Genomic DNA, 25,523 nt, shown 5'->3' with positions numbered 1-25,523 from the left:
TCATACTTCCACATATCTCAACAACAGTTCCCTGTTCCTCATCCTCCCTCTGTTGTTCTAGCTGGAGTGACTCGTACCGATTTCTCACATACACCTGTTCTGAATTCTGATCCTGAATAGAGCCCTTAGCTTGCAATCTCCTTCCCCTTCGAGCATTAGACCACCTGTCTTCTACAGTTCCCCTCCTTTCCTTCCTCTCCTTCATTTACGCCTACTGTAACCTGTACATTGTTTGAGGGAGGTCTGTCTTCCTTCCTGTCTTCTTAGATAATCCTAATTATCTTCCTCAAACACTCCAACACCTCCCTCATACTCCTTAATGTCTGGCCACACCCACAGTTCCTATACTTGCACTCCTTAGCCATTCTTTACGGAAAAAATGAAAAGAAAAGGAAAAATAAATTACTTAGTATTGCACCCCCTCGTACGTGCGATGAGTTCTCTACACTCAGGTTCTTGACGGGTTCTTCTCGTTGTGGGGCTATTTCAGAGAGTCGCAGTACCTCGGCTAGGTAAAGTGTCTGGATTGATACGTAACCTAGGTTGGTTCAGGTGTCTACGTTCTAGTGGTAGCGAATCGCGTCTGCCGTAGGATGTCGGATTGGGAATCCTATCGGGCTACCTGGTTCCTGAATCTAATTCGCAGAGGATCTCTTCAATTTCGTGACATGCCTCTGCATTGAGGTTTCTCTTTCGTCGCTGTTCTGTTTGGATTTCCTATTTCCATGACTTATACGGTGCGTGTAGCAACATTGACTTTGTTTTTTCTTTTGTGGTTAGAGTTTATCATAATCGTTCCACATAGAAACGACACAGTATGTGAAGAAAATTAAAGGAAAAATACTGTCTAAGATAGTACACAAAAATCACATGACAATAAGGTAATTAATATCCTACTACAGTACAATACTACTTAGTTGTACCTACTATATTTTTATCCTACAACACCCTAACAGGATAAAAACCGCTTCTAATTACTGAATACCGAAATGAATATACAATAATTACACAATTCTATACGTCAATTAATCCTATCTTAATCACAACAACAGAATTCTAGTAACGCAATCTCTACAGATACTTCTACTATACTACACAAGTATTTTACCATAGAAAATGCACGCTAATTTCTAATAAGATACTACAATACACTACAATAATTTTAGTCTACGTTCAGGCGTATCCTAATTTCAGTATGTTACTCCTAAGAACAAACAGAAATGAAAACTGCAAGTTTGTAATTCACAAGAACTACTCAAAGATTGCCAACAAAGCTAAATGCATGGACAGATAAATATTAGTACTATTTCATCCTACTATCCTCTAGTAGATGCACACACAAAGATACACTCGGATATAGCAGGCAAGATATTATCTAAATATACCGTATTTACACTACAATTCTCAACTGAAATGTGGTCATATGGTTTTCACAGATGGTGGATTACTATTATTTTACCTACTACGCGTGACGGAGCTTTAGCTGTGGCTATCTACTTCAATACAGTTCTCGTGACGCGTCCTGGCGGAGGAACAAATATATTAAATATTTTTATATTTTCAAACTCTTACCAGTGGTAGCAGTGGGTACTAGCACTCTTCGCCACTGGGCTATTTTATTTTTTCTAAATAACTATTCAATACAATGTATATTGGCATAAAGGCCAAAAGATGATAATATCGTACGGTCGTTTTTCTGAGGATGTTCTTTTTTGAAATTTCGAACTGAAATAATGAAGACTAACATATTTTGAAATTCTTTAAACATCTTTGGAATGAGCTTTCGTCACCGAACTTGCAAAGCCAAATAACCACACGAAAAAGAAGAAGGAAGATATTGCATGTTACACATGGAGAATTATCGCTGACTGGCGTCTTATGTTTGAAGTTTCAGTCACCATCCGAACTGGGAAGTGAGTGTCGTGAAAAATGCAGAAAAATGATCCTGTGATACTTTCACCTTGCAAATTTTACGTAAATATCCCCTATTTTGGAAAGGTATTTAGAAAAATCAAGTAGCTATAATACCTGCAGTAGGTTTATGAACTGTGTGGACTTTACACCCAAAAGTGGGGTACTTTTATAGGTTCTCAAAATGTTTCACAAATTATAACTCATAAACTTCGTTAACTATTTCAATGTTTCTTCTTCATAAATTTAGGTTAAGCAGAAGGCATACGGCATATACCTGCGTATACCATCGACTACAGCCTTGTAGGTAATGGCCTAGACTTTTTTTTTCCATACCTTGATGACTGCCTAATTGTTTCAGCATCAGTAAAAGAACATCGTGAGTATCTTAAGATTGTGTTTGAGAAGCTACATGAATTTGGCCTCCGAATTAATGTTTTCAAGTCTGTACTCAGTGTAGAACAATTGGAATTTTTAGGACACTTAATCACCACGGAAGGCTCAGACCCTTACTGGATAAAGTGAAAGCGATTGTTACCTATTAACTACCACAGGCACTTCATGACCTTCGGTTATTCTTAGGTACTGTTAATTTCTACCGACGATACCTCAAGAATGCAGCGGAAACGCAGTTATCACAAAATTTGGAAAATGTAAGCAGGACTTGGAAAATGCAGCAATGCTTACATTCCCAGACCCAACATACCAGCTGACCCTGGCAGTAGATGCAAGTGACATTGCGGTGGGAAGTGTCCTGCGGCAGTATGAAGAAAAAGGATGGGAATCTATAGAATTATTTTCGAAGAAGCTAAGCAATACACAGAGAGCGTATAGGTAGGTTCTGAACTGTTAGGAATCTACCTCTCTGTCAAACATTTCCACTATTTTCTCGAAGGAAGAGTCTTCATAATGTATATGGACCACAAACCATTTATTTTTGCATTTAATCAGAAACATGAGAAGGCATCTTTTCGGCAGCTGCGACATCTGCAGTTCATCTCCCAGTTTAAAACAAACACATTAGTGGCAAGGTCATTATCACTGCAGATAACCTGTCTTAGATCGAATCTATGATGATCATCGATTATGACAAAATCGCTGACAGCCAATGCCGAGACAGTGAACTTAAAGCCAGTCACTTATGTTCAAGAGCTACCCACTGCCTTCTGGAAAGTTACTGTGGTGTGATACTCTAACAAACAACATAAGGCCATACATTCCAAAATAATTTCACAAACAATTCTTTCTTCAGATCCACAACATGGCGCATCCAGGAATGAAGGTCATGACTTCCGAGTTTTCTGTATCAAGAATGACGCAAGAAAATTGACCCATGCCTGCATGGGATGTCAAGTAGGCAAAATAACAAGACACACAAAATCGCCATTAAGCCATTTTCAAGAACCTGTTGAGAGGTTAAGCACTATTCACATAGATATTTTTGGCCAACTTTCACCTTCTCACTTGTGTAGATCGTTTCACCAACTGGATGGACCAATACCAATGCAAAATATAACCTCAGAAACCGTACCAAAATCATTTTATGATCAGTGGATGACGCAGTTTGGAGTTCCAAAAAATCTAGTTACTGGCCAGTGCCGACAGTTTGAAAGTCAACACCTTAAGAAACTTTCCGAATTGTGCGGTGTGAAGCTTAAATGTACGACACCCTATCACGGCTCAACTCTATACCGTGGACAGACACCCCTTCTAATGTGTTGCTAGGTCTACGTGCATTATTCCGGGAGGACTCGAACTGTTCAATTGCACAAACGGGGTGTGGCATGCATATTTGGCCTTCCAGGTGAATTCTTCGATAACCCACAATCTCATATCGAACCAGAAACTTTTGTCTCCAATCTTCAGCAGCACATGCAGTACCGGTAACTCAGACCTGTGGAAGTTAAGCACAGATCTTCCCGAACTGTGTTCATCCATAAAGACTTGAGTAAATGTAGGTACTCGTTTATTTCTGGGAATCGATCGAGTGAAAAAAAGCTTTTGCAAATTAATGCTGTAGCTAAGTGACCTCTCTCTTCATTCATTATATTAAAGAATGAAAATAGTCATAGTGCCAAGTAAAAATATGCTCGTGCAATTTAAAATTTGGATCTCTATACATCCAAGAACCTATTTTTCGTTGTATTCATCTGAATTTAAATTTGTTATTCCTATACGCAATGAATCATCGTTTACTACTTTTCAAAATAGCACTGGATAGTTCTTCTAAAAATACTGCTTATCCGCATCACTACTCACACCTGTTATACGTACATATTTACACTTCACGAACTTTTCTCTTTCAATACTTGTGCAGTCTAACATACAAAGACCATACGGACCTTTCTTGTACTTGGCTTGGCACACACAACATAGGATGATTCTGTTGGTGATAATGAACTGTTGTCTACTGATTACTGTGTGTTTCGTCAAGAAAGGCATAATGTCTATAGTGACAAAATGAAAGGGAAGGGATTATTGTTGCTGTGAAATCTGCCCTGGGGCTAGTTTCCCGGTCAGATTTAGCGGGAGACTGGGTGTGTTTCGTGGTCAAGGCCGCCCCTAAACCAGAAAGGGCTGTGTTTGTAGTGTACTACTACCTGCAACTGGATGAAGTGACTGCTAGGAAAAGTAATTTACGAACAACACTGTTTTAAACCCGCAGGATATTCTCGTAATTTGTGGAGACTTAAACAACAGGCATTTAGCTTGGAATCCTGGTCCTGTTATAAAAAGATGTGCGGAAGTATTCTTATTTCTTGAAATCATCAGTGAAAGGTATTCAAGCAAATGTGTCACTTCCCAACAAGAAACGAGAACTCCATGGATCTTGTTCTAATTTCGTAAGAATACTGTGCACACTTGGACTGCTTTGAGACAGAAAACGTAATTACATCCGACCATCGAGCTGTAGAATTCACTTTATCTTTACCGCGAGTTATGCGCCCCGTACCGCAGAGGGATTTAATGTTCACATGGACTAAGGCCGATTTTCCTCAAATGAGACATCTTCTTCCGTTGTGTCTTTGGAATTTAATAGTTCTCCCTCCGTCGATGAGGCGTTATCCATTCTTCACAAGCTCCGCTATGAATAAAAGACACCGTACCATCGCGGATAGTTATCACGCGGAAGTACCTATACTGGTACGACATGGAGGTAATAGATAAATTAAAATAAAAAGAGAGGACAAGAAGGAAATATCAAGAAACGGGACAAAGTAGTGATTACGTGAAATTTTCGACCATACGCGGTGAATTTAAGCGTATTCAGCTAAAAAACCAGAAACTACCGTATATAACTTCGATGGAATCGAAATTAGCTGTCAACCCTAAGTGTTTTTGGAATTTTATGAACGAACGGAGGTGATCCCTCTTGCCATCTGCTGTGCTTCAGAAAGGGAAATAATTGCAGGACGAAAGGAGCATCTTGGCCAGTTTTGCAGATATGTTTGAAAAGTATCATTCACCTGCCGCAAAGTGTAACCTGTCTACTTTGTCCGTGTGTGATATGAGGCTTACCTCAATAGTGACCTCTCCAGCAGAGGTATCATCAATTCTTGCATCTTTGGACACCTCCAAATTGTTTGGTTCTGATGACGTACCCGAAATTGTTTGAAAGAATGTGCATCCGAGCTAGGTAGGCCACTTAGCATCATAATGAATATGTCATTCTCGTTAGGGTATTGTCCTTCTGAATGGAAGAAATGTTACGTCATGCAAGTGTTCAAGAAAGGAGATGAAATGGTGTTGCGTTATTGTCCCTGATTTCAAAGGTGGCAGAGAAGATCGTGTATAGGAGATCGTACAGTTCATTTTCACAGTACCATATTAATATAGCTCAGCACGGTTTCCTAGAGAAACGCTCTACCGTGTCCAATACGGTCGTGTATATCAGTTTCATTTCAGAATCTTTGGACAGGAGGCAACAAGTGGATGTTGTTTACACGGACTTCTACAAAGCCTTTGATTCAGTTCAACATGATGCCCTACTCATAAAATTGTCAGCATACGGGATAGGAGGAAGTGCTTTGGAGTGGATTAGAAGCTATCCCACTAACTGCAATTGTGCTGTGTAATACAATTACACATAGGAACATATTTTAAGGAAGTTTTACAATTGGAAATCGAAGCTCGTCTACACTCAATTTAGTGAAAAACACTTATTTTTACAGCTTACACCAATTCATATTTTACAAACACTGCAGCCATTGCTACATTCAATTGTTTTTCTTTTTCTTCAGTGTCCAGCAGATGGAACTGCCGCTAAATGGCCGACAGTAAAATCTGACGTAACATACTCCCACCTTGAGTAGCAGAAGGCTACTCAACAATACCAATAAATATAAACCTCTTGCTTACAACTTAAGTTTGGCAGGAACTCTCGCCGCTCACCCACTTCGAGTAACAACTGGATCACCATTGTTGTCGTCCGACTCCTTGGCTGGTCAGCGCAGTGCTCTTCGTTTCAGAGAGCCCCGGGTTCGATTCCCAGCCGGGTCGGAGATTTTACCCTTAAATGGTTAATTCCCTTGGCTCGGGGACTGGGTGTTTGTGCTGATCCTAAAATCCCTGCAACCCACACTCAACACATAACACTATCCCCCACCACAATAACACGCTGTTACCTACACATGGCAGATGCCGCCCACCCTCATCGGGGGGTCTGCCTTACAAGGGCTGCACCCGGCTAGAAATAGCCACACGAAATTATTATTGCCATTGTTGTAATCCTTTGGTACACCTGAAGAGAGAGCACAAAAGTGTCATTAGAAGACACTTCCAATGTAAAAAATCCCTTGTATTGGGTATAATAACTCGCCCTGACCACTTCTGAGTTTCACTGTTCTGACAACACAATCCTTAGCTGATATATACTTCATCTATGTATCCCAATGACCAACCTATACGCGTGAGATTATCACACCCAACGTCCCCAAATATTCACTTCTGAATCTTTTCCAAAAATCCCTTTTCAAAGTTTGTCTGTACCTAAATCTCCTTTTGAGGCTGTGTGTGTCAATTGAGTCAATCTCCGGTTTATTGTGCAAGAATAACGAAGGGGAGAGAGTCACTAGTTCAGAACCTTCTTCCATGATATAAGTCAAGGTTCGAGAATTCATCAAACTCTCACAGTCACGTAATGTAGTCATCATCTCCTCGTAAGTAAGACATGACCTGCCTTACATCCTCTTCAATAAAACTTTGAGAAGGTGTATCAAGCGGTCCCAACACCCACCTCACCAAGGTGCACCAAGGGGATTAAAGCGCCATTCAGTGAGCCTAGACATACTGTACTTAGATATATCCACCAGTTCAGAGCTCGAAGCATATTAGAAGCCCAGGTGATGTTCGTCCCATTGTCACTGTAGATAACAGAACATCGCCCTCTGGGAGCCACAGATCGACGGAGTGCTTGCAAGAATGCCTCTATCGAGACTGACGATACGGGCAGATCTACAGCTCTAAACACCACGCAAGTAAAGAGGCACAGCGACATTTTAATTCCACCTTGTAGATATAAGGACCCGTTTAAATCCAGTCCAACGATCTCGAACACGGCAGCATCCCGTACTCGATTGGATAAGTGGAGGTGAATTAACTTCGAGATGTCTTTTACTATGTCTCTTGCATATGACACACTTGGACAAAACCGACCTTATAGCTTTCCGACCGTTTAGAATCCATTTAGCAGCATTTTCAATCGTTCGTATTCTTGTATCTTGTATTCTGTCATGATTAACCTATTCACTACCTCGTGTTGTGATGGACGTACTGCATGCTGACAGAAGTCTTTATGGTCATCTCTGTAAGTGATCTTTGTTTCCAGCTTAATTATTCCTTCAATGTCTTGAAACACTCGGAGCGTTCGCACTCTTTCCTCCTGTAACCATACAACAGGGTTACAGATTTAATTCAACATTTATTATTATTATAATTCATTGAGGCGATTCATTAGATTTTATATTCTGATTTTCATAATTTAGACTGTAATATAATTAGGTATCACGCAATATGTCATTTAATCATAGGATAAGGGAATTTTGTTTGTAATTATTCTGTAAATTAATACGTGAGATTTGTTGGTTTGAAATAGCCATACTGTAACTTGTAACTGTGGCCAGATGAGCTGGCATATTATTTTGCAATCGAGGCTATGCTTAAGCGAGGCTGTATTAGGCAGCTAAATTTTCTGCTGACACATACTATATAGGCATCGTTTGTACGTGTGGTCAAGCTTTAAGACACAAGAATGATGACATCAGTGCGTGGTCATGTGCTTTCGACCGAGTGTCTGTATTCGCTAGCTATCGTGTGTGTATGTGGAAGGGATGACCAGATAGTAGGGAGATGAGTGGTCATTACGAGTTTATGAAAGTTGAGGTAAGAATAGTTGGCCCGTCTAGGAGTGATGGTCAGAGCTAAGAAGTGGTCTAAGTGTTCTAAGAGGTGTTTGAAGAGGTCTTAGAATCGTCGAAGAGGTCTACGAGTGGTGGTTTGATCTGAGTAGAGACTGGTACTGGGCTGATAGTGAAACATCATCTACTTGTAAGGAGGGACTTCGCAATGTAAGTTTATTCAAGTAAATTCATCAGAGATTTAGTGCTGTGGTTTGCAGAAGTATAGGATGTATATTGTACCAGGAAATGTTGCAGCCCGGTACATTATTTTATAATTGCCGGAATATAAGGAAAAGGGACGGCAGAAATATATGTTCGTATGCCCGACATCTTGTGCGAGCGCAATACGAAGTTCCTCGTGGCGAGCTGGACACGTCACGAGCAAGGAACCTGCGGATGACGTCACTGCCACATGTTGCACGCCTTTCTCTCGAATGTACTGGAATAAAAATTTCTATCTTTTCAGCCGATAAAGACACAGAAATGAGACATACATCACCGTGTAGCTCATGTTCTGAACGTAAACACACGTTAATTTCAATAAAGTCGTTCGCGGCATTCAAGAGATATAAGCGAGAAAGGAATCACACTTCCCCCAGTGACGTGGCAAGCAACCTTGGGTCGTACGGGATATAAGCAGCAGGGTAGACCGTAGCAATTCAACGAGAAAGAAGAAGCCCCTTACAATAAGTAAGGCTTGGCACTACTCCCCTTCTCCTAAAAGAAGACTTTGCACCAGGGACCGTTGGCTGCTGGACCAAGGGACTAACCTGTGGCCCAAAGCCCAGACGCCAGCGGACCCGAGCCGCACCAGGCAGTGACAAGAAGGACTGATTCCCCATAATAATTGACAAAAGCTAGGTAAATGGTTATGATTGCATGACACACACTCCTAACTAACACAACCTCTGGACTTTTCCAGCCCACATCCTTGCATGTGCTATCAAAAGATGTCAGGTTTTACATGTAGGCTCTTTCTATTTTCTGCCTATGTGGTTTTTCCCTGACCCTTCAATACCATACCTTAACACCATCCTACCAATACAAAATCGCCTGGTAACGTGTTTAACATGGAAACAGGCAGATACTCCTTGTATCACTTCCCACTCTCCCTGCTATCTCTTTCTACTTAGAACTAATAGCATGTCGGAGGCAATGTAGATTGTGTCGATTGCCACGCCGGGGGAGCGGGCTACGGGAGCCCCCCGTTAAAAAAACGTAGCAATTCAGTTCGCATTCTTCACAGCTGGCTCGTATGTCATGCTGCACGCGACGAGTCGAACTCCGTATTCATACTGCCGGACATCGTAATACTTAGATAATTTCGACGACAAGTTGACACTTAGTTTCTATGAATACCAGTGAGTAACTTATAAATTGTGGGACTTGCAATTCATCCGACATTCAAACTTAGGAAATTAACGTGTGTATAACATCAAAGTCATAAGACTTGTAATATTTCACCAATATTTGAACTTGACAAATATATTAATTTTCGTGTGAATAACCGTATCAAACTTGAAGTTAGCACGGCTACTTTACATTGTAATGGTCTTGGACTGTTTCAACTTTGAATATCATGAGTCTAGGTTGCAACACGCTGACTATTTTGAGTATTATTAAAGCCTAGAACACTAATTTGTGCCGAGAAAACTGTTCGCGTATCGTCATAACAGACTGTACCATTTGAAACAACCCGTGTGGATAGACTGTATAACGAACTTCGTAATTCAGTGATATTGTGAAGTATAGGACTCATACATGAATACTTGTAGAACTGTGATAGTGAGAAGGAACATTTACGACATATTACGAGAGAGAGCCATTTATTTATTTATTTTTGCTGTGAAAGTGAGCCATGATAAAATGTGCTGCGAATGAAAGTTATTTTTGACAATACGAACAGTGTGCAGTAAGTGTCAAGATGAACTGTGCAGGGAAGTGTATTTTCTCATTATCGCAATTTAGGATAATAGACAGTGCTACGACGTATTTCTCTTCCAGTGAATGGTGATTATTTATGAGACAGTGATAATCAGTTCTAACAGTGCAAAATCAAATGGTGCACATTTTCAACCTAGTCAGTTGGACTTTCTCGTGTTAAAGCCACTTTTAGTAACATGAGAAATCCTGACTCGAGACGACGGAGATCGACGGAGAACGACGTAGATGGACGGAGATTTGGTACAGATCAACGTGGACTTGGTACTAAGAGGGACAGTTCCAGGGACGTGGTACTATGGAACATCGTGGCGTTTGCTGTTAATTGAGTTCCAGATTGCTGCTTGCAGAGCAATATTCAACTATTCGAGCTCAACAAGGAGGCGTATGTCAGGTGATATCAGTGCTTTTTCCATTCAAAAATATAATTCTGACTTTGAACAGAACTTTTATAAACAGTGTCATTACTGACAAAGAACATTAAAAGCTCACCTATTTAATATTTCATAAATTTGGAAAATTAACGCTTTACGACAATCAAACGTAAAGACAGATTTTCAATTAACAGTGTGCTCTCGTAATGTCGTATTTTCTCCCTTATTGGAACTTAAGGATTCCAACTGAGTGTTTCATTCATAGTGAAATTCTTCATTTACGATATTTATGTCACGTGCATAATAAGTTACAAAAAATAGGACAATACTCAGAACTTTATACCAGAAGATCAGATTTAATTTCAAGTGTTTCATATTTGAGTTTTATGTGTTTACAAGAAGGAATTATCGATTTTACTTTATTTAATTTATGTAGAAAGCGTAAACTGAAATCGCAAGTGCCATTAGAAGGACTTTAGGATTTCTTATTTACTTACAACATGCTTTATTATTTATTTATGCCATGAAAGCTACGATGGACATGACTGATTGAGAAGGACATTATTCAGTTGAATTTTCCTTTATCAACTTGTTTTTTAATATTCCGTTGTTGGAATTGGGATTTATTTTCTAGTAAATATCTATGATTCGGCGATATAATAGGGTGACCTTCCAGAGATTGAATAAAGGAAAGAAAATATAATATCTGTTATTTTGCCTTGCGATCCTCTCTCTCTTTACCATCTCCTAAGGACTAGACACCCCTTAGAAAGACCTCATGCTGGTATAATATATATAATTTTACCGATATATGCAGTTAATTGTCTTCATGGTACATCGAATTCTTTATTGAATTCTATTATACAATTCGCGAACTTTGTTCGAGAATGGAATTTAACGTAGATGCATCTGATACCGCATAGAACTGTTGTATTTATTTCAACAGTCTCTATATTAGAAATCAGGACGCGTGAAACGTGTCGCCTGAGCGTGGAACTCGAAAGGTTCAGAAAAAAGAGATTCTAAATGGCAATATACATTGATCAGTTCTTTTAATGAGTACGCACATGTTAAATTCACCGAGTAATGTTAGGTAGGACATTTTGTTGAATTTTGTACTTTAGGGGTAATGTCAGTGGAAGTGCAAGGGGAAATGGGTTTTGAGGTCGCTAAAAATTAGTAGGAAACCGAAGATGGACAAGGATAGCAATATGCAGTCAGGTGATGAGGCTGATGTTATTATGTCCAAGGAAATCCAAGGTGATAACATGAATAGAGAGTTGGTGACTGAGGTGGGACCTGCTGAAAGCCCGAAAATAGTAGAAACTGAGGAAAACACTGTCACGCAAGATCAAAGCAAATGGGGGATTGACCTTGGTTTATTCAATTTGCTGATGTCCAAAATGACTGAGCAGAATAATGCCATTAGTGAGAAAATTGAATCTCAGAATAATGCCGTTAGTGAGAAAATTGAATCTCAGTATAATATCATGAGTGCGAAAATTGAATCTCAGAATAACGTCAAGTGTGAGAAAATTGAATCTCAGAATGATGTCATTAGTGAGAAAATTGAAGCTCAGGGCTATAGTATTATTAAGGAAATTGATGAAGTTAGTGATAAGATAGATCATAAGGTGTTAGAGATAAGTAAGCAAATTAATAAGTTGGAAAGTAAGGTAAACAGGGAGTGTACTGATATCAGAGCTGAGATGGAATAGGATCGGAGCAATCTCTATACCGAAATCGAGCAAGTTAGTGAGACACGCATCAAACAAGGGCATAAGATTGATAAATTAGGCGCCAAGATCAATTCTAATAAAGGGGAAATCAATAAGTTAGTGGAAGAAAGGTTTGAAAAGATAACCAATACAGTGGGGCAAGAAACTCGGAAATGTAATAGTAGGATGGAACATGTGGAAAGGAAACTTGTAGAAGTAAGTGAACTAGGGAATGAACAAAAATCATTATCACAGAAGGTGAGAGAATCGGAAGAAAAGTTGCAGGAGAAATTAAGAAACATTCAAGAAAAGCCTGAAGAAACAGTGGAAGAAATATTTCTGAGTTGCCAGAAGGTACTCCAACAAGAAGTGCGTGATAGTAGAAATGTACATGAGATAATTTTAACTAATGGTTTAATCACTAGGGATCATGATATACCTAAGTTTTCTGGGAAAGAGTTCAACCCGATGGAATTTATGAGAGCAGTAGAGAATAAATTTGGTGTTCAATTAAGAGACAGTATTATTAGCTGGGAAACTGTACTGGAGATCTTATCTAATGTTTTCGTAGGAGAGACTAAGTCTTGGTTTCAGGTATATAAAAGCTCGATGTCTAGTCTAATTGAATTTAAGGAGAAATTCATATCTAAATTTTGGAGTGAAGGTGTTCAGAGGAGAGAGAGAGAGAGAGAGTAATGGTTGTCAGGTATAATTCTAACGAGGGTGTTAGAATGACAGAATGCTTTCTGGCTCATGTTTTGGTGTGGAGAAATTTAGAATGTATTGGACCTGAGGCTGATATCGTTAGGCTTATGGCAAAGCACTATCCTGATAGAATAAGAGAAGACGTTTGTGTGCAAACAGTGGAGACAATTAAGGAAATGGAAATTATGTTAGAAAGTTTTAAAGCTTTGGATAGTAGCCTGAATAATAGTAGGACACTAAATAGGAATGTAGAAGGAAGGGGTAATCAATCTAATAATCAGGACAGGCCTATGAATAATCGTAATTACAGAAGAGAATATCAGGAGAGACCTAATAATAATTTCCACAGGGAGAGAAATTATCAAAATAGTTCGGAACATTTCAGGACTGGGAGGCGTGGATATGGAAATCAATCAGAAACTGGGAGGCGGGAGAATACAGGCAATAATAATAATAATAATAATAATAATAATAATAATAATAATAATAATAATAATAATAATGGAGCTAGAGGTAATAGACAAAAGTGGGGGCCAACTGAGGTGTGTTACCAACAAGTTGTAACCGAACCAAGTAATTTAAACGCACAACGGGCCTTATAAACAGGTCACTGAGGCAGTCCGGAAATGGTGAGTTCACGTATAAGGTAGATAAGTCAGTAAATGTCGACCAGCCTATATTTGTAAGTGAACATGATTGTGACCTTAGTAGCAGTAATTCAAATGTTTTAAGTGGCGACTTAATCGTAGAGTAAATTTTATAAGTGTAATTTGAATTTAGAAATAAGACAAGATTTGTGATCAATATTATGTAATGAGGATACTTTAAGTAGTGTTACTATAACACCGTCGATTGAGCTGCCTCTGTGGATCCTTGGTAGAGTGTCGGTCTCCGAATCCCAAGATAGCGGGTTCAAACCCGGCAGAGGTAGTCGGATTTTTGAAGGGCGGAAAAAGGTCCATTCGACACTCCATGTCGTACGATGTCGGCATGTAAAAGATCTCTGGTGATACATAACAGCTGTTGGAAACAAGTCTCAAAGGGTGAATAAATAAATAGCTGTCCCCATTAACATAAGTGGAGAATGTATTTTCGAACCATGTTTAGTTGTACCTAATTAAGTTTATGCTGTTATTTTAGGTACCGACTGGTTAAGGTGTGACAAGGCTAAATTAAATTTTGATCTATGTAATGTCAGTCTGATTTGGGGAAAGAGTAGCAGCGAAGTCAGGTTACCATATGATACTGTGTCAGAAATTAGTGCGAATAAAGTGTGTTCTGGTACCGAAGGGTCTAATGAAGTTCCTAATATGAGGAAGAATATTGATATCTGCCGTGTGTCTATAAAGAGAGATTCTAGAGATGAATTGTATGAGCCAGTGGAGAAACGTAATTTAGCGGAAAGTCAAAAGGACGAATTGTGTGAAATGTTGATATCACATCGTGAGGTTTCTTGTGACCGGCCTGGTAGAACACATCTTTACGAACACAAATTTAATGTTCATGATAACTCTACTTTTGTAGGACCGAAATATCCCATTCCGTTGAAATACGCTAGCGCTGTTGAAGAGCAGATTGACATTATGCTAGGTTATAATATAACTGAACCATCATGTAGTCCTAATTTAAGTCCACTTGTAATTATACCTAAGATAGATAACACGGTGCGTCTTTGCATTGATGCCAGATTAATGAATATGAGAATTGAAACCGATCAGCAAAGGGTGGAGACGGTATAGGAACTCATTCAACGATTTGAAGGTAGAAAATTGTTTTCCACTTTTGATTTGTTGTCATCTTTCTGGCAGATTCCACTTAGGGAAATAGACCGTCCACTTACTGCTTTTGCGTACAAGACTTGCTTGTATCAGTTCGACGAATGCCTTTTGGTACCTGTACTTCATCCGCAGCGTTAATTAGGGCCATGAGTAAAGTATTAGCGAGGGACACGGATAGTTTTGTGACCATGTACAATTGTACATAGACGATATTGTTATTGCATCCCACACGCTTGAGGAACACATGAAAAACTTACAGATTGTTCTACTGTACATAAAATCAGGGAAAGGGGATTTACATTAAAACTGGATAAATCAACATTGTGTTCACAACAAATCACATTTTTGGGACATACTGTATGTGAACAGGGATAAAACCGGAACAGACGAGATTAGACAAGATAAACAACACTCCTACTCCATGTAATGTAAAACAATTGAAATCTCTTCTGGGAATGTGTAATTACTTTCGACGTTTTGTGGGTAAATATTCTGCGCGGTTAGAGCCGTTTCGTGAGCTATTGAGAGGAGGTGCGAAGTGGAAGTGGAAGAAAGAAAATGACGAGGCTTTCCAGAAGTTGAAGGACGGATTTAATGAAGCGGTTATGTTGAGGTATCCAGCGCCAGATCGTGAATTTATGCTCATGACTGATGGTTCAGAGAAGGGAGTTGCTGGATGTTTATGTCAGAGAGATGATTACGGCAATTTAGGCATCGTTTCCTTGGCAAGTCGTGGGCTCAGTATGGCAGAAAAGAGATATACGATTACTGAGATTGAATTTCTTACAATCATGTATTCATTAAGCAAGTTTAGAATGTATGTTTTAGGTAAAAATTCGAGATATGGACTGACCATCAGGCCTTAGTATTCTTAAATACTTACAAACTAACTAGTAATCGTATGACTCGTTGGATTTTAGCCATAAGTGAATATGATTTTAAGATACGGCATATTAAAGGGAAAGATAATGTTATGGCTGACTTTCTCATCAGGTATCTCCCTTAGGAGGAAAATACTGTCTCTTTAGAGCTGAAAGAAGGTATTTTGATTTGTGTTGGCTCTATGACTGATAATACAGCAGAAAGAGATCTTTATTTTCTGGTCGAGCAGGAAAGAGAAAAAGAGTTGGGTGGACTGTTGACCTCGCTTAGAGATAAGGAACGGTAAACTTACCTATATGTTATGTAATGGTTTTCTCACTAGGAAATGTTATTCTGGACAGTTTAACGCCTGCGTACCCAAAGCTCTGCAAGAGGACATGATTTGGTTTTATCATAAGGAGCTGGGTCATGTTGGAGCAAATAAGGTCTTATATGCTATTCAGGGTAACTTTGTGTGGAGATATATGGGAAGGCAAGTGAGGAAAATACTCTCTACGTGTGATCTATGCCAACACTCTAAGCAACCGATTAGGATTTTAGAGGGGCCTAGGCAGGCTGTTATTGCTGACGGACCGGGGCAGCTTATTAATCTTGATCCCCGATATGTTTACCAATATTTGTATTTGTCTTGATTGATGCTTTCAGCAAATATGTCAAGATGTACCCACTGAGGAAAGCTACAGGGAGGGGTTGTCTCAAACAGGTCGTGGACAGATATATTCCTGAGTTCGGATGTCCCCTCAGAATAGTATCTGATCATGGCAGCCAGTTTATTTTGAAGATCTGGAATACCAAACTAAATGAACTGGGGATTAAAACTTTCTTTATTTTCATCGGTACGTTGCCTGCAAAGCAATATGGTTGAAAGAACGATGCGTGAAATAGGACGTATATTTAGGGCATATGTTCATGACAAACACAACTCGTGGTTTTCACAGTTGAGTAATGTCGAACGTTGGTGTAACATCACGTTGCACGAGTCCACTGGATTTACGCCCTATGAAATTCATCACGGCAGGAAACCTACTGATGAAATTGCGAGTATGTTAGTCTTGTACCTGGGAGAGGAGAACACTAAGGATCTTTATATCCAGCTGGCTAGGGAGAATTTAAACAAAGCAGGAGGTGAACGAATTCGCCAGCAGAAGAAAATAAAATTGGATGAATTTGAGCTTGGTGACAAAGTGCCACTCCCGTCATCAGCAGAAGCTGGTCAATTTTCAAAGTTTTTCTTGTTATATCAGGGATACTTCACAGTAGTGAAACGGATTGGGAAATGTGTTTATTCATTGAAAGGCAAAGAAGGAAAGATCGTAGGCACATACAATAAATTAATCTTAAGAAATATATCATGTGAGTTTGTTGATTAATTCTCATTACTATGTTAATTCAACATATTTTATGAAGCTGGCATTGAGAACAGGACTTCAGTGAAATTAGCGTGTGTTGTGAGATTAAGTGAAACAGTGCAATGAACTCCAGTGTTCGGAGAACGTGTATATAATGAAATATCTACGAGAATTACTATTGGACACTAAATGAACGTTGGAACGACCAAAGTGAAAAAGGTATGTGATCTCTATATGTAAATAATATTGTATAATCAAGGTGAAAATTATATTTGATCTATGTTTTTTATGTATGTGTTGTAATGAACATCCAGATGGATGATACAATGCATACAATTTGTAAAGGGTATTTTTATACATGTATTAAAAATGTGTACCCGATTTCAGGTGATGATGAAAGTATTTCTTGAATCATTCGATTCATTTCATCGATTACTTCATGGGGGAGGCGTTCTGCAACCACATAACAGGGTTAGAGATTTCATTCAGCATTTATTACTATTTTTCTCATTAATTGAGCCGATTCATTAGATTTTATATTATGATTTTCATCATTTAGACTGTAATATAATTAGGTATCACGCATATTATGTCATTTAATCATAGGATAAGGGAAATTTGTTTGTAATTATTCTGTATATCAATAAGTGAGATTTGTTGGTTTGAAATAGCCATATTGTAACTTGTAACTGTGGCCAGATGAGCTGGCATATTATTTTACAGTCGAGGCTATGTTTAACCGAGGCTGTATTAGGCAAGTAAATTTTCTGTTGACACATGCTATATAGTCATCGTTTGTACGTGTGGTCAAGCTTCAAGACACATGACTGATGACATCAGTGCGTGGTCATGTGCTTTCGACCGAGTGTCTGTATTCGCTAGCTATCGTGTGTGTATGTGGAAGGGATGACCAGATAGTAGGGAGATGAGTGGTCATTACGAGTTTATGAAAGTTGAGGTAAGAATAGTTGGCCCGTCTAGGAGTGATGGTCAGAGCTAAGAAGTGGTCTAAGTGTTCTAAGAGGTGTTTGAAGAGGTCTTAGAATCGTCGAAGAGGTCTACGAGTGGTGGTTTGATCTGAATAGAGACTGGTACTGGGCTGATAGTGAAACATCATCTACTTTTGAGGATGGGATTCGCAATGCAAGTTTATTTAATTAAATTCATCAGATATTTAGTGCTGTGGTTTGCAGAAGTTTAGGATATATATCAAATTTTACCGATATATTGCGCCCTGGTGGGGTGTGATAGGCGTCATTCAATTGTAATTAATTATTGAGGAATATATATTTTATATTCAGAAGCAAGAATATATTACTTTATATATTGTAAGTATGGGCCAGTCCGAGTGGTATTGTGAAACCTGCCACAGACCGTTGTCTTCTCTAAGATTAAGAAATACAATTGCCAGCAGAATTAGTTTTCTCAGAAATTGTGAGAGGGGAAAAGGAGAAACGCAGAGTTACTTCCGAGTCAGTGGAAAGTTTCATAGCCGCGGGCGAAGTTATAGTTGGAACAACGTATGGGCCGAGGGTAGGATTCCTAGAAATTACGTCAGGGGAACTCCAGTGAACCAAACGGGGTCTGGGCGCACGGTTGGTTATTAAAGACAAAATATGAAACTTCTCAGTCCCGCGTAAGCTTGGACCAATAAAAAAATTCACCGGGCAGAAGCAGTCACGACAACTTCGTATTGTAAGAAGCACTATCAACGTTAATTCCACGGATTAAATTTATAGAAGGAAATGGATTATAAATTCGAGATAAGGAGAAATTTAGAAGCCTAACCATATAATAAAAATGATTAAAAGTTATTAATTGAGGGAGATTGACTGGCGTAGTTCTGAGAATTCATGGATGCTATTCGTTGATTGGCTGCAGGCAAGAGACGCTACAAACGGCGCGAAATCCCATGCCCGGGAAATGGGAGCGAAATTCGCAATTATATTAATTACCAGCGAACGATATTATTTGAGAATTGGCATAGAGGCTATAATAACATACTTACATCGGTAGATCCCTAGTTTAAGCCACTGGCGGGGCCGCAAATAGCCGTATGAGTATATTGGAACTGCGCGCCCTAAGATGACCTCTCGTGAACTCGGAGGAGGGGTGAGATGAATATAAACAAAGTGTCGTGGAGACGGAAGTAACTTACTTGTGAAGAATTGTTCGAGCCGTTACTACGCCAGGGTGCGGATTTACTCGTGGAGAATTGTCGGAGCCGTTACTACGCAAGTACGTGTGTGTACTCACTCGTGGAATATTGTTTGATGTGTTAGTATGTTACGTAGCACAGCGATAAATGAGGTGAATTAGTTCGTATTACAGTCTTGAATAGTCTACTAGCAGGAGTTCGAATATTGACAGAACTCATTAAATCAAAACCTACGGATAGGAGTGTGAGATTCTATATCAAGAATAGGAAGTATGTTACGTGAGAACGGTCGCGGGTGTTCGACGTAATTTTACCAAGTGAACAGTCAATTACTGATACCTGGTCAGCCACGCGAACGTGAAATGGGAGAATCGAGTGCGAGCCGGGCCGTTGAAGGTGATACCGAGGTATCCTATGTTCCTAGTGTCGGGGGACGGAACGAAGAATGTATATTTACATTAAGTGGGTTAGATAAACAGGCAAGAGTGAAAAATGTATGTGTTAAATTTAGAGTGGAAAATATTCCAAGTGCAAAAGGTTATTTGTTTTTATAAGATTTAAAATATGTAATTTTAAAAAGTGTCAAGGATTACCTCTTCAAACTGGCATGAATACCAGTAGGATGCAGTGCTAAAACCGGATGGGGCGATGCTCCTCGTCCGTTTTAGCAAACTACAAGGCTGAGATGAGTATCCATTAACATAAATTTGTATATTGCTAACGTTAGCGGGAGGAAATCATATTCTTTCAATATGGTAACTTGATTGTATTCAGAGATAGATAGACAAAGGGACAAATTAGTATTAATATGGAAATAATTATATCAAGCACTCATCGTAATTTTGATTATTTAATAGAGTAGATTAGGGTTGATTTGTTTGTTCAAGTGCTTGAATTGTTCGTGATTATACAGGAGCACGTTTCATGTAAAGATAAGATTAATATTCATTTTTTGCATCCGGGAGATAGTAGGTTCGAATCCCACTATCGGCAGCCCTGAATATGGTTTTCCGTGGTTTCCCATTTTCACACCAGGCAAATGCTGGGGCTGTACCTTAATTAAGGCCACAGACGCTTCCTTCCAACTCCTAGGCCTTTCCTATCCCATCGTCGCCATAAGACCTATCTGTGTCGGTGCGACGTAAAGCCCCTAGCAAAAAAATATTCATTTTCGAAGTGCTCAAATGTGTTTTTCAGTTATCGGAAACTTTATAGATTTTAAGGCATGTTGTAGGATTATCCAGAGGTAGAGGTTTGCCAAGTGAATTTAATTGTTGTGGGACGGAATGAAGTCCATTGAATAGTCTGTAAATATCGATGATTATTTGTGCCACGAAGTTTCGCCAGTGGACAGAAATATAATAATCAGTAGAAGTACGGTATCGGAGTGATAAATGAACATGGGTAATGTGTAAATGAGTGTTTAATAATAATGCTTTGTAAATAAAGGCAGGGCCTAGTTTGATAAAATGATTGCAAGTTAAAATAATTTAAATGTGGAGATAACATGTGGCGTGGAAGAATTTAATTCGGGCAGTAAATTTGATTTTAACATTAAATGTTGATTTAACGTTTTTGGATTCCGTAATAATCATAAATATTTGTTTAGAACCGATAGAGGCACTTGTGTATGATGGTCACGCTATGTTGAAAGTCCAGTGTGGTTTGATCCCATTTTTGAGGTTAGAATTCGTGCGGGACAAAAATCCGGCATGAGATGAAATTGAGTTGTACCGATGTTGATGAAGAAATAGATGGATCTTGGGGCCTACGTCGATATAATATACCGATTCCGGTGTCATGAGTGGCAGGATAGTCCACGCACCGAGGATTATTTAGTGAATTAAATGTTTGAAGAGTTCCAGTGGAATAAATGGACTTCAAACGAAAAGGAAGGAATAATTTAGAACTTGCAGGGATTGGATGTATTTGCCCAACTGCGAGGTGCCATGGGACTTAAGATTTGTGTTGGGAGGACATGGTGTTCCCATAAATTAACGGCAGTACGAAAATACGTTTGCGGGTTGGAATACCGTTATTATGTCCCGACCGATGTGAATTCGGAGCTTGATGGTTCATATTGGGATTTAACACATGTGACTATATTCTAAAGATGGGAAATTAAAATATAAAATTTCGAAATAATAATAAAAATAATAAAAATAATAATAATATTAATCCAAGTAAATCATGTCTTAATTGATTAAGTGCCAAACTAGACCATAATTGAAAAGGGTTATGCATTAAACATAATAATAGTTTACTGCCATGTAACAAGTGAAATTAATTTCTAATAATAAAAATTTGAATAAGAATTTATTATATTACTAGCAAATGTACCCGTGCTTCGCTACGGTGTTCAACATTGTATTCGAATATCGAAGTAAACAGTGTACATGCAGTAAATAAGATTGTTTTAAAATTGCATGTCTCTTAGCGTTATCCGAGAAAGAGCATGGGGATGTCCCCATACGTTGTTTCCAATGTAAAGTGTTTGTTACGGATTTGTGATATAACGGCAGGCTCACTTGTCTACTGCCATTCACAATCGAGTTGGGAAGTTTACATTATAATTGGAGGCCCCATTGCCTACTGCGCGGTCACAATCAAGTTGGGAGTGTTCGTTACAATGGCAGGTCCCATTTCCTACTCCCAAACAGATTACAGTCGAGGAGATTTTCTTATAATGGCAGGCAAATTCCCTACCACCATTAAAAATTGAGTTGTGCCGTTATCATTATAATGTCAGGCCGATTTTCCTACTGCCAGCCAGCTTACTGCCAGTCACACCAAGTTGGTGAGTTTCCATCAAAATAGCAGGCCACTATGCCTAATGCCAGTCACATTTTAGATGAGGACATTTGTTTATAATGGCGGGCACCCTTGCCTTCTGCCAAACACAATCGGGTAGGGAAGTTTTACACAAAACTGCATGCTCACTTGCCTTCTGCAAGTCAAATCGAGAAGCGAACTATTCATTACAATTGTAGACCTTCCTTACTAATGACAGTTACACAGGAGTTGGAGAAGGGCCCTTTCATACAGCCAGTCAAAGTCGGTGTGGGGAGTACTCATTACATTAGCAGACCCACCCTTTCTCGATCGCTACAAATCGACATCAGTGAATATATATAGATCGACATACGAAAGTATATGCGTGTTTACAATATTGAAGACCTTCATTTACAAATTAACTGCTACTAAACGTACGTCATATCGACAAAGAATTATACTATAAGACACGCCGGATTTAGTGCCCTAAATGGCTGGTCCTATGATATGTCATCTATTTTAGGGTCAGATTGAGTTAGAAACGTGGAACAGGGTAACGTTTTTGTAAGATTATCTCACATTACATTACTTTTCGGATAATTATGTGACAGCTACATACATAGAATTTGGCTCACAGATGGCTACTGGGTGGGCCAATTTTCGTGAAGAGTTTGATGATTCTGTATTTCATATAAGTAATCGAAAGTATGAATTATGCTTGTGAAAATTCCAAACTGACTTAACATCGATTAATAGAGAAAAATCAAGCGTAAAAGGGATACAGATACGGCAAAAAGTCATAAGACCAAGGTTGTAGACCATTCCAAATTGAACGGAGATTGTGCAATCCGTTATGTGATAGGAATTTCCGAAGGTCTGCACCATCATTAAAATTGCCTGCATATTTCGATATTCTTCGGGGATAAAAAGTGAAAAATGTAATAATCTAGGATGTTTTCCGTTCGTTACAGGCTAAAACGTATAATTTTTTCAAATTTCAATTATCTTCTTTTTCTTCTGGCAGATTATGCCACAATCTGGATTTTGGGCGAGGCGGGTAAAAATTAGGACTTTCAGGAAACTAAACCAAAAATTATGGAGATGATCATTATTACCCCTTAAACGGAAAGCTGTACGAAAATTTCGCCAAAATAGTCAGTGTAGAGGCACACAGTCGTTACGATTTGATTTATATTGATAAGGAATCTGCTCCATGTAAAACACCCTTCGGACTATGTGCGCTGGACTTAACATGCAAAAGTGACCATTCATGATATCTCCCTTATTAATCCTACTGACGAAAAAATGCATATGAAAAAAGGGTTTATAGGTGGAATTCTATCACGTTTGGTCGATTTCGTCAGGTTGGTCTTGTTCTGTATATATTGTGGAAGAGTAAAATAACCATTTCGGTTCCCTATAAACCGCCAGTCCATTCCGGAACATGAAATGTTATTTAAGTTTAAAACCTACCTTTGGACAGGTGGATGCTAAATACAAAGTTTGGTTCGAATGTCTTCAGTAGTTTTCAAGTTGTAAGGAATACGCTTTACACGCACCCGCTCGTGAGTTAAGTCCGATGGGACTTGTACAGAAAAACGGTCCGTTAATGATATCTCCCTTATTAATCCTCGTATCGAAATGATGCACATGAGGAAAAAAGTTTAGAAATTAATTTCTACCAAGGTAGGTAGATTTAAATTAACGTTGGTTGTGTATATTTTGTGGAAGTGAAAAATCACTGTTTCGGTTTCGTATAAACCCCCAGTCAGTTCAGAGATTTAGAAACAATATTTGCCCAAAACCTATCAAGGACAGGTGTATTCTAAATGTGAGTCTTGGTGGAAATACATCCAGTAGTTTGTAGCACACGCGTACATACGGCGTAATTAAGGAAGAAAATAATACAGTTAAGAAAGTTGAAAGTAATAGAAAATGGATTATAACTGAGGACAGCCGGATAACGACAAATATGTAAATGCCAAGTGAATGTATTGGAAAATCAAATGCCCCTCAATAAATTATGCTAGTGTGAGTTATGGATATAATAAAGCGGTAACAGAGGAGAAATTTAGGTCCAGTGATTCTTAGGTAAACAAATAATAAGAAGATGACTAATGGTGTTATTACTTAATCTATTCGAGGGCGGTTATAACATCCAACGATATTCCGCCAATATCCCGCAGATAGGCCGATTGACGCCTCTCTTGCCTTCTACCCAAGGAACAACCACGAATTTAAAAGCATGATGAGGCAAATGGCAATACGTTACTTCCCTGCTGGCATGCAGTCAGAGACGTTGCCATGGTAACCTGTAGGTTCGTTGTCGGTCTGTCGGTCACTCAATGCAGAGCATGATACCAGCGGAAAATTGTAAATTTCTCCGTCATGTGAAGAGTAAGGTAAATTATGAACATAACGAAAGTTGTTTATAATGAAGAGACGTTTCACGTACGGTAAACTAAGTTTACAGAAAATCAATAGTATAAGAGAAAATGGAGGAAAACCATTCTGGTTTTCCTATAAACCCCCGTGTATTCAAGGATTTTAAAACGATATGCATATCGAAACCTTCCCCGGGATGAGTATACCCTAAATATGAAGTTTGGTTGAGATCTATCCAGCCGTTTCGACGTGATGTTGGAACAGACAAACAGACAAACAGACAGACAGACAAACAGACAAACAGACAAACAAACAGACACGAAACGTAAAAACCACCGATTCGGTCTTGAGTTGACCTAAAACGGATAAATATCTGAAAAATTGGCAAAACAGGAGAAATTACAGACAGCGGACCCCCTACAATTTTATTTATATAGATTTCAGTGAATAATAATAATAATAGTAAAAACATTGAAACTGATGAAAGATTAAATCAATGATGATTACGTGTTACGATAATCATGATCTCTACTGATAATAATAATAACAATAATCTATATAAATAAAATTGTAGGGGGTCCGCTGTCTGTAATTTCTTATGTTTTGCCAATTTTTCAGATATTTATCCGTTTTAGGTCAACTCAAGACCGAATCGGTGGTTTTTACGTTTCGTGTCTGTTTGTCTGTTTGTCTGTCTGTCTGTCTGTTTGTCTGTTTGTCTGTTCCACCATCACGTCGAAACGGCTGGATAGATCTCAACCAAACTTCATATTTAGAGTATTCTCATCCTGGGGAAGGTTTCGATATGCATATCATTTTAAAATCTTTGAATACTCGGGGGGTTTATAGGAAAACCAGAATGGTTTTTCCACCATCACGTCGAAACAGCTGTATAGATCTCAACCAAACTTCATATTTAGAGTATACTCATCCCGAGGTAGGTTTCGATATGCATGTCATTTTAAAATCTTTGAATAGACGGGGGGTTTATAGGAAAACCTGAATGGTTTTTCCACCATCACGTCGAAACAGCTGGATAGATCTCAACCAAACTTCATATTTAGAGTATACTCATCCCAGGGAAGGTTACGATATGCATATTAATTTAAAATCTTATAAAAAAGAGCGGGGGTTTATAGGAAAACTAGAATG

Source organism: Anabrus simplex, chromosome 2, assembly GCF_040414725.1.
Source record: "Anabrus simplex isolate iqAnaSimp1 chromosome 2, ASM4041472v1, whole genome shotgun sequence".
Lineage (NCBI taxonomy): Eukaryota > Metazoa > Arthropoda > Insecta > Orthoptera > Tettigoniidae > Anabrus > Anabrus simplex.
The sequence above is the reverse complement of the archived record's forward strand: the minus strand, read 5'-3'. Positions refer to the sequence as shown.